Source organism: Lissotriton helveticus, chromosome 2_1, assembly GCF_964261635.1.
Source record: "Lissotriton helveticus chromosome 2_1, aLisHel1.1, whole genome shotgun sequence".
Classification (NCBI taxonomy): Eukaryota; Metazoa; Chordata; class Amphibia; order Caudata; family Salamandridae; genus Lissotriton; species Lissotriton helveticus.
Window position 1 is genome coordinate 1,066,561,445 of NC_136059.1, and position 12,000 is coordinate 1,066,573,444.

The window sequence follows — 12,000 nt, forward strand, 5'->3', positions numbered from 1 at the left end:
TATGGCAGAACTTGGATTTTCCATAAGAAATTACAAAAGTGATATAATATAATCTAGTTAAGCAATGTCACGTGTCCTTTCGTTTTTCAGAAAGTATGTAATAACTTCCTTTGCTTCAAATTCAATCCATCCTTTTCAGTTGAAATTCTAAGCCTTATGCTACCACTGATAGTATACTTGAAAGGGGCTGGGGGTAGGGCATTGAATTGTAATATAGATCCCAAAAGCAGCCGATCTACCTGGATCTTACAAGGTCACGTGGCAATGCTACTGCTTAATTACACGGAGCATGCAGGACCAGACCGGTTACACCAGTTGTACGTGCTCAGGCCTCTGACAACAGTGGCTCTATTACCATCGAAAGCTTTATCAGTATAGAAGTCTTGAGATAGCTGCCATTGCAGTAAATGCCATCTGCTACCAAGCAACTAGAATCAGCATTCAGCCTCCTATATTCGACATGTTATCCCTAAAATGCCAGCATTAACTATATTCATAAATGAAGCCTTTTTTCCCAAACATTAGATTTCAATATCTGAAATATTTTACCAAGAAATTCTGAATTATCGTTTTGCATAAACTCAGTTCACACAGACAGAAGCTTATCGTTTTCATAAACATGTTTGTCCCATGCACTTGGATGTACTGCTCTCACATATGCACAGATTCTCTGTTTCTTATCCATTTATCATTGTAGTCAAATATTAGGGATACAATCATATGGCAGGGACTTTCACACCATTAGGCCTGGGATGACCAGAAATATGTAAAGAATCAGCCACCATTGTACCAGGGGCAGTAAGAACGATGTCCAGCATCCGCCCCTCTTTTTACAGGTTTAGCGCATATGGCACCAACAATGACAGTTTCATACTCGAGTGCCAGTGATACCAGGATGTTATGCAAGTACCCAAAACATGCCATGGAAGGGGTTATTATATTAAAAATAGCAAATAATGTGTCCGCATGTATGGCTCGCTAGGGGTAGCCAGATTATCACCAGGAGCGCTCATGGTATGTCATGACTTGAGCACTTTTATGCTAGATATTGCGAGAATGCCACCAATAGAGCTCACCGTATGTAAAGGATGAGTCACTGTTATGCCAGGAATAGCCTGAGTGAGTGAAGGCATGAATGAATGAATTAATTAAACATTTATAGAGCACATGATTATCTGAGTCGGGTGTCTTGGTGCTGTAGTAGAAGGAAAGCAACTTATAGAAGAAATAAAAACTGCAGTTCTTTACATCATTTTGAATGGCTAGGTTCCGAGCTTGATCACACGGAAGTGAATTCCATACTCTATGAGCTAGATAGCAAAAAAGCCCTGCCTCTCAACCAGGTAGGTGAGACACGTGGAATGTCTAACAAATAGGCCTCTGTGGACCTCCGAGGTCAGCGGTAGACATATCGCATTACTTTTTGTGGGACTGCAGTACCGGAGAACCTTGCTTGCAATAAATAAGTTATGTGCACGATACAGAGTTTTAAAAGTAGCGCATTTCCTAACCAGTAGCTAGTGAAGTGGTCTTCAAGCCTCGGTTATTGAGCTAAACTGAGGAGGATACAGAAGTACTCTAATCGCCATTTTATAATACGTTGTACTGGCTGCAGGGATTTATTTGGAAGACCCAAATTCATGGTTTTACAGCAATTAGGTGCGACAATATTGTTGCTTGAACAACATTCTAAACTCATTAGGCAATGAGAAAGATTTTTACGGAGCGTGCGTAAAAAGTAGAAATAAGACGCCATGATGATAATAATTTGTTTATCTAATTATAGCACTGTCTACAAATGTGGGCAGGTTTTCAGCAGACTCTGGTGAGGTAGGGGGCACTCTCCCCTCTGATGGCCACCATTTAGGTGCATGATGGATAGAAACTGGGCACCCCAGTTTAGACCCAGCCATATGCATGTCCCTCATGGGAGCAGTCCAGACCGAACTGACAAGCCAGGTCCTCCCTGGACTGGAAACAAGCATCCTGAGACCGGTTTCTGGGTATTACCCTTTATCAGCCAGGATAGCTTGATTCCAGTGGCACAGTGAGCAAGGGACCCACGTCTAGGCATACCCATCCCACTTAGGGTAAAACTTGCTACACAAACAAATGATGGACGGAATGCTGAATACATCATACATCCACCCCCATTCAAAAGATCTGGGTTAAATTCATTGTTCTTTTGCTCACCATGCCACCCCAGTTTAGACCCAGCCATATGTAAATCAGTCTTGACCCTGTGCCTCATGATAACAGTCCAGACAGAACAGCCAAGTCAGGTCCTCCCTGGACCGGAAACAAGCATCCGGGGGCCTTCATTTTGTCCATCAATTGTTCTTTTTGCATTTGTCACCCTGAGTGGGACTGGTAAGCCAAGACGTGGGTCCCGTGCTCTCCATGCCACTGGAGTCAAGCTATCCTGGCTGATGAGGGGTGAAACCCTGAAACCGGTCCTATGATGCTAGTTTCCAGTCCAGCGAGGGACTGGCATTTCGGGCTGGACTGTTCCCATTGGGCACAGGGTCAAGACTGTTTTGCATATGGCTGGGTCCAAACTGGAATGGCATGGTGAGCAAAAAAAGGATGGATTTAGGCCAATATCTCTGTACTGGGGTGAATGTATGACATTGTTCTGCATTCTGTCCATCAATTGTTCTTTTTGCATTTGTCACCCTGAGTGGGACTGGTATGCCAAGACGTGGGTCCCCTGCTCTCCATGCCACTGGAGTCAAGCTATCCGGGCTGATTAGGGGTGAACCCCTGAAACCGGTCCTAAGAGGACCTGACCTGGCAGTTCAGGCTGGACTGTTCCTAGTGGGCGCAGGGTCAAGATTGATTTGCATATGTCTGGGTCCAAACTGGAATGCTGGCAGCAGAATACAAAGTTCCCCAGGAAGAGTGTGACAACGTGGAGCGCGGAGTTGGTATAGTCAGTACCGTGACTGGAAGGGTTCCCTAGTCGGAACTTAGAGAGCCTCACACACCCAGAGTATTAGGTGTGGAACACACCCTTACTGGAGGGTGTCCAGTGTCATCATCGACTCACTGCCCCTCGTCAGACCGGCGCTGCAATATCTGACGGAGTAACCAAAAGGTACTCTTTTGACGGGGTTCTTTTAGTTCCTTGCCGATGGTGGGTGTGAGTGAGGATGAAGAAAAGTGTAGTCAGTGCAAATGTGAGTGAAGGTTAAAAAAGGTAAACAGTCCACCCTCAATTTTATTAACGTGGCTGGCAGAGCCGGTCCTAGGCCTTCTGAGGTCCTGGGCGAAAGGGAAGATGTGAGGCCCCTTTAAGTGACATCACAGAAAGTGACTTTGCAAATTAATTGGTGAGAACGTACGGCAAATCACCAACTACCACTCAATTAACTATACTCTCGGCTCTCAGCATATGTGCTTCTCGAAGCAACATTTCAGCACAGTATGGCTCAGGTGCGAGCTTTATAAAGCGCTCTGCGTCTTGAAATGCAACCCGCGTGTGCTATTGTATATAAATCACTGTGCCAAACAGCTAGCAATTACTGTGCCAAGTAGCTAGCATTGGAAAATAAATGGTCCTTTTGCCAGTAAAGAACTGGATAGAATCTGTATATCCCTGCCCAATTCATGCACTTTTCCAAAGATTACCAGCACATAAACGTACACTGATCCCTGCGTTGTAGCCCATGGACCAACAGATTGTGAGTCTGTTTTCCACTTTTGAAAGGGCACATGAGTTCCCCGGGAGGCTCTGGCACCAGAATACATATGTCTATCAACAAAAAAAAAAACGAAACATTTTAAATATCATGATAAAGAAACTAAGAATTGACAAACCAAGTAGGCTTGCATATTGGCACATGCACACATAAAGCACGCAAATATTGGCACATGCACACATAAAACATGAAAAATATTGGCACAAGTACACATAAAGCACGCAGTTATTGGCACATGCAAACATAAAGCACACACATATGCACAGACACGCCAAAACACACACACACAGAATTTTTCTCAAGAGCCTAAAGACACACATTCACTAATGCACACACCCCAACAGTCACACATAACACTATACAGCTGAAGGCTCAGGGTGATGTGCCTCGGGGTGGTACTGAGTGATGCAACTCAGGCCACCACTAATTGATACGCCTCCATAGGACACTCGCTGCTGTGCATCTGGGAAGCAGGATAATGTGCATTTAAGGGATAAAAGGCTATTTAGCTAAGGAGGGCCTACAATGATGCGAACCAAAGGGCAAAGAGTTATGTAAAGTAGTGGCCTATGGAAATGTACTATAAGAGCACACTGATGTAAGAAGCAGGTGGGTTCATGTTGGTGTCAGAGTCCTCCCATTTCAGGGAAGAACAGCTCCTCCAAACTTCTTTTAGGTGAGACACCGCGGAGCCCTTTTGTTTGTGACAAATGACACAGAGAGGGCTTTTGGGTCAGCCTTCTTCGGATATTGGTTGCTTTGGACCTTTTTTTAAGACTGTGTCATTCACATCTTGGTGGTTTTGGACTGATCGGCACTGTGCATGATTTTCATTTGCACCTAAATTGGATACCACACTTCTGCATCTTTTGTGTCTAAACGTGCTTCTGTTCCTAGAAGTGATTTTTGCCCGTAATTGTGCTTTTCCCCCTAAATATTACAGCACGATTCTGCTAATTTTGCATGCACATGTGTCTGTGTACCTGTATTGATTTTTTACTCTTGTATTTGTTTTTGTACTTTAAAGTGTCCCCACATTCTAGTTGATGAAGTACCAAAGGTGACTAGTCTCCTAAGTCTGTTTTTTGCACCTAAATGCATTTTTGCACTTAATGTCTCCAGGTTCCTGCTAATGTTGTGCCAAAGGTGACTAAGCATCTTGAATCGTATGTCTGAAACATTCTAAGTATTATAATATAAATACGAAGCAGGTCTCTTACCTTAACAGCTCAACGACGACTCAACGAGGAGGCCGGGGCCCGACCGATTCCTGCCTGCAGCCCTGCCCACGCGGCCCGATCCGAGTAGTGACTGACTGCTCACGAATGGCGTGTGCGCATGCTGAGTGCGTCACACTGAGTGGGGGCTGGCCATAAAATCATGTCCAGGGCCGTCATTGGAAGTGCTTTCGCGCGCTACCAGATTGACGGCCCTGGGACCCACTGTCACCCGCATCATGAGCAAGGCCGGCGTCATGTCACCACCACTAAGGCACCACCACCAAGCTAGGTGGTGGGGTGCGTGCGTCACGGTGTGTGCGGTGCTTGCGCAGACAGTGTTTAGTTCCCGGCCTCCTTCCCTGCCTTACTTTTACTGCCTGCGGCCCGGCCCGGGCCCCTGCGCGAGCGCGACAAGAATGCTGTGCGCACTGCGCAGCGCTTTTCCCATGATTATAATTTATTTATTCCCGCTGCCCGCAACTGCGGGGCCGGCGGTGGGGCCCCCCTGAAGGCGAGGCCCTGGGCAGCTGACCATACCGCCCATGGCGAGGACCGGCCCTGGTGGCTGGTTCCTTAGTTAAAAGGGGTGAGAGGGGAGCTAGAGGCCGTATGGGTATACAGAACACTAACTCAACCCCCTAGTGTGGTCAACATGTTTCTCGCCAACCGGCGATTCGTCAGGACCTCAATAAAGTACTACACAAAAAATAAATAAAAAACAAATATGGACTCAATGCTCATGCACTATGATGAAGGCAAATACAACCTCTCTGGGTCGGAGGACAAGAGGGCCACGGGGTCCTGCTCTATTTAGGCGACCCTGAAGGGAATGAAATAAGGCCTCGCAGCATACTCCCGTGAGGCCAGCGCTCTTAGGTAAGATGCACCTTCAATGAAGCGCTGGTACGGCGGGACACCTACCCCTCACGCTCGCGGCACCTGGTCAGGGATTGATTTGCATATGTCTGGGTCCAAACTGGAATGGCATGGTGAGCAAAAAAACAATGGATTTAGGCTCAGATCTCTGTACTGGGGTGAATGTATGACATTGTTCTGCATTCTGTCCATCAATTTTTCTTTTTGTCTGCCTTTACGGACATAAACAATTGGCGTATGAAATGTCGCAAAACGGCGATTAGCTTGGATGACCAGTCATTTCTGCTGTAACGCCTTACAATATAAGAGGGGCCCTTAATTCTAAACAAACTCAGATTTGCCCATTTTAGTTCTACATGGCAAGAGCGTGTACAGATGTGATATTTTTTTACCATTGATCTGACTGGCATTCATTCACGCAATAAATAAAAAATTAGTCTTTTACATTTCAGTCGAAATATAGCTCTGGAGCCAGATTTCTCATTAGTATTTGGTGCCATCTAGCGGTGCTCTAGCCATATAACCCTTCATAGATAATATTTCAAGAATACAACAAGAATAATGTAGTTAATTAAACTTTATTCGGAGAGCTACTAAGTAGACCATTAGCGAGCTATTTACTTTTTATTTGTAATGTTAACCGATCCTATAAATTATTTCCTGGTGATATTATTTCTAAAAGAACTATATTCTCTCTGATAATAACAACTATGCAGCCCCTTGTCCAGTGCGAAGTTTTATTGAATCTACATGTTCTACTGTTCTCGATTTCCGCCTGGGGCTCCTACAGTCCAGTACCACAGAGTGCCTGTAGTTTTTAGAGTCCGGTTCATTTGTTTCTCTAAATACAAACCCGTTTAGCATTGATAATTAGTACCTTGCCCGACCTTGCTAACTGTATATGAATTCGTTTAATAATACTTATGCCCTTTTATGGATCGAGGGTCCACTGCCTCGTGCCTAGCAATATCAACCAGTCAAAATGTTTATTATACATTAATTAAACAATGACAACATTAAAACACAAATCAATCGGAGTTCCCTCTAATCAATTTACAAACCGATATTGATCTTTAAAGCTTGACAAATGTTTACACTATTGGCTCTCCCATATAGATATTGAACATTTAACGTACCAATGGGTAAATAACTTCCTCAACTTTTTTAAATTAGGTTATTTAAATTTGAAAAACAAGACTCTTCACTAAAATTCGTATTAACATCAATAGCCACCCATGTCACTTTTGGTTGAGCTAGTTCTTCTCTTATTTCAGATGAACACTTTACTGGAAGGTCTTTTCTCACAGCTATTTAACCTTTACTTCTACCAGACGTTTTAGTGTTTCGCCCTTGAACTTTACAAAGAGGGCCGACTTTGTGGCACACTGACCCTCACACAGCACTGCTTCCTTAACGTACCAAGTGAGCCTACCAGTTACATTTGTTATCTGAAATGCTCTTGCCTGAAAGTTTAACTGGACATACGTTTAGCTTTTATCTCTGATGAGAGAGTTCATAGTAGGAGCATCCAGTTACCATGAAAGCCCCTGCGGTTATGTCACCTTACTAGATATTTACTTTAATCCCCACACACCTGCATACTTGTATAGCTTGGAATACAATCCATGTACATGTTTTTCATAGTCCATTTATTTCATCTTTCCATAGCGCCTCTCTCATATGAGCACTATCTTAGTTTTCAAAAGATTGATGACCAACTAATTAGTTTGGTAATGTAAATCCAGGGCCATCAGAAATTGCTGCATGGGAGTATTATACAGTAGGGCGGCATCATCTGCATAATGGAAAAAAAAACAGATGACCTTCTCCAATTTTTTGGAAGAAATGAGCTGACATTTCTAAACTTTGGACCCACATCTAACTATAACCTTGAAGAGCTCGAGATTCCTCATTTGCTTTTGGCCCTCTGTGGTATGACTTGATACTTGAAATTGTGTGTGGAATTACCATTTCTTTGGACTTTGTACGTCTCCCCCTTGAAGCTAGAAACTTTCTTACAGTGGGGATTTCGAGGCAGTGTTTCCTGTCTCCAACTGTAATGTGCAGTGCCTACAAAACACGAAGGCATCCTTCCATAAATTAGTAAACGGTACATCACTCTGCTAAAAAAATGCCTGATACCCACTAGAATGCCTTTGTTGCAACATGATGGAAATTTGTTTTGACTGTGGTGAAGATGTTTTCTCTGGGCCACCACTATGGGCTACTCATTTGTTAATTGACCTTCAGGCCTACTTGGAACAGCTTATTACCTCACATTTTAAAACACTGTCCTCCAGGATAGATATGTTAGTGACACTTATTAATAGCAAAGGTGTGGGGAAAGTACAGGCTCCTAGTGTATTGGGGAACTTGGATGCAAGAGCAGGCTCTGGTCCCAGTACGGCCACTGTCTCAGATGCTAGGCGGGGTAACAGCATCCTCCCAGCCAACTCTTCAAATCCTCCAGTACATGTAGTAGCAAACAAATCCACTAAACCACCCGCCAACAATGGACCATTATGGCCCACTAATGTGCTACCCGCTGCACCAGGCAGGTCGATAGGTGATCCTCTTCCCCCCCTGGTTAACCATGGGCAGCAGCATGAAGCCTCTAGCAGAAATAAATCTCCCTCCTCTCCCAAACCCCAAGAAACTAGTCCATTAAAGCTTCCTCCTTGCCCTCAGCTTCCGCCAGAGGCAGCACCCTATGTGGTGGTGCTCACAGGCGTTCCACCTCTTGATAGCAATCATGGGGAATCCTATCATGTGTTGAAAAATAGGGTCATTTTTTGGCTACATAGGCACAGACCCCTGTTGGGACAGGGACAGGGGGAGATCATGTTTGCACGCAGGGTTAAATGGCTGGGTACTAGACCTAAAGATATTGAGGGGATTGCATTATTGTTAACTTTAGGGACCCAGCAGCTGTTAAGCAAATATTGGGGAGAGGTGGCCCAGTCTTTCCCGGTACAATTGACACTTGTCACTTGGGTTATTTCTACTGTTTGAACCGGGTACCAGCCATGCGAGAACAACCCTTTCCCCCCTTTGTTAACTGTGTCCCAGAGTTTAACATCCCAGTGGCTAACCGCTTTGGGGCCTTGAGCAGTGTGGATTGACTGTCGTTAACTTTGGGCGCTCCCACATTGACCCAAAGCCTTGAGGTGAGTCAGGAAGTGGAAGGCACCTGTAAGGTGGTAGAGTCCCTGTCACAGACCTCTAGTCTAACTATGCATGGCCTACCTTTGCCAGATAATAACTCTGTATCCAAGGTTGAAGCACAGGCACTGGACTCCCCCCCCCCCCCCCCCCCACCCACCCACCACCACAGTGCATAACACCGATCGCCCTTGGGCAAGCGCATCTTACCGTAGCACCCCTCGAGATAGCGCCCGCCCGCTCCACCATGATCGGGTCCTGGAACGTGGCCGGGCTGGGGCCTAAGCTACAAAACCCAGAGTGGGGGAGCTGGTGGATGGCTTTGACCTTTGTCTTTTTCAAGAGACCTGGCTCTTGTCTGCACCTGTGAGGGTAGGTTTTGCTTCATACCATAGAGTGGCCTTCCGGGCCCTAGGGGAAGACCCTCAGGAGGGCTTTGTACGTGGGTGGCCGCTCACCTGGGGTACGTAGTAAAGGTAATTGATACCAATTGTCCAGACATTCTGTGTATAACACTCACATTTAAAGAGGGATTGGTTCTGGCGGTGATTAATATTTACTTACACCCCGCCCATAATCAGAAGGGCCTTTTCACCCTGGAAGCGCTCCTTTCTACCTTCCCTTCTTCCTACCTTAAAATTATTGGGGCAGATTTCAATTGCCACTTTGAGCTACTTATTGGGATTCCCTCTATTACGACAGAAGAGGACGAGTCTAGTTCCATTCTGGAGTGTTTCATGTATGCCGCAAAGCGCTTGACGCCGCTGGCACTCGCTATTAATAAGCTGGCCATCACTTTTTCTTTAAGGGCCTGTAATGGCAGACTCCGCCCAGATGTACCAGGTGCTCGAACCTTTAATAGACCAGGGAAATGCACGACAATTGACTACATCCTTGTAAATGTGGATTTTTGGGCACGACTTAAAGCGTTTGTTGTAATACCAAGGGTCGATAGTGACCACAATTTATTGTCACTGAACTAGTCAACCCTCTGGGGAACCACTAGACACAGGATCGAGTGGGGACCCCATCCGCTCTAGACCTGCTCCAGGCATCGGGAGGCAGGCGAGTCAGGTGGGAGAAGGTGGCCCAAGCCCCAGACACGCTAGCAGAGATTTATAACCTTGTAGCTGGAGCACTTGCAGCGGTTAGTGATTTGTGGAACACCAACCATGAGTCCTTACACTCTTCAGCCCTGCAGGCTACCCATATCTCGTTATTTAATTCTTTGGCCGACTTTTTCGTAACCCCCAATCGTGGTAGGGTGAGGGCACCCAAGCAAGAGCACTGGTTCAACCAAAGATGTAGGGAGGCCAAAACTACCTTGATAAAGGAGGTGAAATGGGGCTCCCAGTTGTCCATCAGAAATGCCCGGCTAACCTACAAAAGTCTCATCTGTGCGGCCAAGTCTGAGTGGGAGGCCGACAGATGGGAAAAAATTAGAGAAGCTCTTGACGCACGCGAGTTCAGGACATTTTGGAACCTGGTTCGCGGAGGCTCGGCCACAGGGGTGTCCGCTATTATCCCTAATCTTAGTGAAGAGGTGTGGCTTGCCCACTTCAAGCTCCTCTATTCATTAGACTCCGAGGAGACCTCGGTTGTTTTATTTGAAGCCGCTGATTCAGCCCCCGCAAGTGGTAGGGACTACGATGGCTATCCTATAACGATCTTAGAAATTAAGGCGGCCATTAGGAGCGAGACCCCGGGGAAGGCCCCGGGTCTCGATAAGATTCCTGGTGATTTGTACCGAACCGAGGAAAGGGTGTGGGCATCATATATTTGTATATTCTTTAATGCCATCATGCAGGGCCTGGACATTCCCCCGACTTGGTTGGGAGCGGTAATTATACCCATTCACAAGAAAGCTTCTCCCCTGGACCCGGCCAACTACCGCCCCATAAGTCTGATTGATGTCCTCCAGAAACTCTTTGCCAGGGTCCTCCTAACTACGTTGCAGAGTTGGATGGACGACCATCACATCCTAACCTCCCTGCAGGCAGGATTCCGGGCGGGGGTTTCTACGATCGACCAGCTGTTCAGGTTACAGCTGGTATACTGGAGGACTGTTATTCTTGGGGGCGGTAGCCTGTATTTGATATTCGTGGACCTTCGGCCTGCTTTTGACCTGGTCCAGAGGGACAAGCTCTGGGTTATCCTAAATGAGATGGGTGCCCCGTCCTATCTGTGTGAGCTATTTAAGCGTTTGCACCAGGGCACGTACGCTAGGCTGAGGTTTGGGAGGGGAGGGGTTTTGTCATCCCCATTCCCAGTGGAAAGGGGAGTGAGGCAAGGGTGCGTTCTAGCCCCCATGCTTTTTTCCCCTATTCCTCAACGGTCTTATTGTCCACCTATTGGGAGCGAATAACCTGGACTCCCCTAAACTAGCTGGTAGGAAAATTCCGGCCTTGATATTCGCCAATGATACCCTCCTACTGTCTAAATCATAGGGGGGTATTCAGCGCACTCTAGAGGCATTTTCCAGCTTCTGTAAACTAAGGAACCTGGAAATTAACGTTCGAGGCATGTGGGCTGCTAAATTCATATCTTAGCATTAGATCGCCGCCTAGTGTTGGGCTCGGATGATCGCACATTGTTGTCCTGGAAGAGTCTTCGAAGTATCCTGAGATAGGTGGCTCCTCCCCTGGACTACAGTGCGCATGGGCATCGGCTCCATCCCCAGATAGTTTTTTTCCGTCATTGGGTTCGGATGTGGTCTCGACGTCTTACTGTCGGAACCAAGAAAAACTACCTTTTAGCGGCCAAAAGGCCTCGATTTTCTTGCGTCGGTATTGTCTGTGCGCGGTCTCGAGTCTTCCGTCTCTTGGAGCCGGAATAAGCGGAGTTTTCTTCGCTCTCGGAACTTTGAGGCCTTCTCATCGCGACACGACTGCAAACCTTTTCAGACATGGAGCGGAGCCCGTTTAAGTACTGCCCGCTCTGTGGGTCCAAGTACCCACACATCGATCTACACCCCGTGTGTAACAAATGCCTTTCGCCTGACCACGACGACGGCAAGTGCAAGTTGTGTGCACAGTTCCGCT

At 46.4% G+C, this 12,000-nt stretch overlaps 1 protein-coding gene across 3 annotated transcripts in view; it reads left to right on the top strand.

Annotated features, from left to right (window-relative positions):
• LOC144818446 (lysine-specific demethylase 4C-like) overlaps positions 1 to 12,000 on the top strand; it is a 1,795,190-nt gene that overhangs the window by 251,371 nt on the left and 1,531,819 nt on the right. The gene's annotated exons all lie outside the window — the stretch shown is intronic.